We start from the raw sequence: 2295 nt of genomic DNA, 5'->3' as shown, positions 1-2295 counted from the left end.
GGGGGTTGGGGGGAGGTTTGAGGGTAGGGACAAAATAAATTGATTTTTTCAACAAAAAAATGTAATTTGAAGTTGGAAGAAAGTTTTGGAAAATGTTTTCCATAAGTTTTGAAGGGAAGTCATTTTCCTTAAATTTGAGGAAAATGAGTTGATTTGGAAAATATTTTCCAAAATATTTAACCCAACCAAACATGAGAAAGTTGGAAAACATTTTCTGGAAAATGTTTTCCTTCATACCAAACACACCCTTAGAGAATAATATTTTCACACTCCATCTCCTTGTAACGCCAACACCGGCAAAAGATTTGGTAGTGAAGGGACATCAATAACAGCACACAAGCGTGTGAAAATTAATTAAATAATATATTATATTGTCTTTATCACTAACTAAACAATAAAACATCTTTAATGTGCATAATCAACCATTGACTACTTTGAGTTTTTAACATTAAAAGATGTGATACAGTGGATTGATGAAATTGTTTCTCTTCTAATTAGGGGTATCATATTCGAATTTTGACATAAAAAAATTCTTGATAGAGAGTGCTTTCTTTTGAATTGGACCTTACGCAACATGAATCTAAATTAGTCAGACTTTAATATAAATATTAGATATCGAATGAAGAAAAAATTAAATTGTTATAAACCGTTTGACTAATTTTTGACAAACTTCTTTAAATTTTTGGATTGCACTCAAGTATTGGTAGAGCACCATCATCATTAGGGCCATCAATAACAGCACTAGTACTTTATGATGATGTGGCATGATCTTATATAACTATGGAACATTATTTGATACTCCCAGTTCACTATTTTAAAAATAAATTTTCAATTTTATTTGTTAATTTTAGCATTTAAGAAAAGACGATTATTTTTTTATGTTTTACTTTTAATATTAATTATTTATTTCTCAAATCATTTTACAAGATCTAATTCTAATTAAACATCAATTAATTATAATGATAGTATGATAAAATAACCATGTCAATCATTATTTTCTTAACAAGTATGTCAAATTCAAGTGTGACAAGTAAAAATGAACGAATGGAGTAGAATAGTACTGGATTGGATACCAATATGCATTTCAGCCTATTAAGGCCCGTCCAAATTCAACTCAACTCGCTTATTTGACATTCCTAATATTGTCTTTACCCACCCGAATCTCTCATATAACATTTATCTAAATTAGATACAATACTATTAGGATAATATTTTTTACTTACACATCGAACACAAAAAAATACTTATTTTCCATGAAAAATATTTTTCTCCGTACCGAACACACCCTTAACCTTTTTTTTTCCATTCAATAGTACTAGTCTTGTTTAATGATAAGCGTGTTGACGTTAGTTAACGTTGACGGCACATTTAATTTAAATAGACCTAAGGGAGACCCAGTCCACAATATTCTTTGTATGGCCCAAAAAAGAAAGAAAATAAGAAAATTATGCTCCAAAAAAAGTACTCCAATAATGCCTAAGATAATAATTTATGCATGCCTAATAAATTTTTAAGTTAGAATAAAAAGCGGAATTCGTAGTTGACTTTAGCTCTGCTCCTAATTATTAATTGGAAAAATAATAATTAATTTTTCTAGAATATGTTAAAACATATTTATAGAGCAAATACTATTTATGTTGTTAGTGTATATTACTTAAGTACTATGCAAAAATCAATTAATTAGTGGAGTTTCCCTTTTCTATATTTGAGTATGATCATTCAATACGTATGTAAATTTACTCCTTCAGTTCATTTTTATTTAATTTGTTTAGTACCAAATTAAAATAGATGTCCATTTTATTTGTTCAGTTTAAAAAAATTAAGAGATGATTTATTATTTTATAGTATTTGTTTACCCTTATTATTAAGTATTAATATTTATTTTTTAATATTCAAATGACTTAATAATAAATTATTAAGGATGATATAATACCGACAAGGATTATAGTGGAGTGATAAGTACTCCTTATTTTTAATCAGAGGTCTCGATTCGAGCCCCCAAGAGTATGAAATCGCCTTTGTTAGGAGAGTTTTACCCGCAGGTACTAAACAATACCCGACGGAAACAAAAAAAAAACTTTTATTATAGTCCATTAAAAAAAATATCATTCTTCTATAGTAATTTGAAATAGAAATAATTAACTTTAAAAATCTCCTTTTCAAAAGTCTGTCTTTTTTCGTGCCTAGTCAAACACTGTCACATAAATTTGAATGGAGGGATAATGATTATACTACTTCCTCCGTCCATTTTACTTATCTATAGTATATATTGACTTAGCACACCCCCCTCTCCCT

The sequence above is a fragment of the Solanum tuberosum genome, unplaced genomic scaffold (assembly GCF_000226075.1).
Source record: "Solanum tuberosum cultivar DM 1-3 516 R44 unplaced genomic scaffold, SolTub_3.0 scf00331, whole genome shotgun sequence".
Taxonomy (NCBI): Eukaryota; Viridiplantae; Streptophyta; class Magnoliopsida; order Solanales; family Solanaceae; genus Solanum; species Solanum tuberosum.
The sequence above is the reverse complement of the archived record's forward strand: the minus strand, read 5'-3'. Positions refer to the sequence as shown.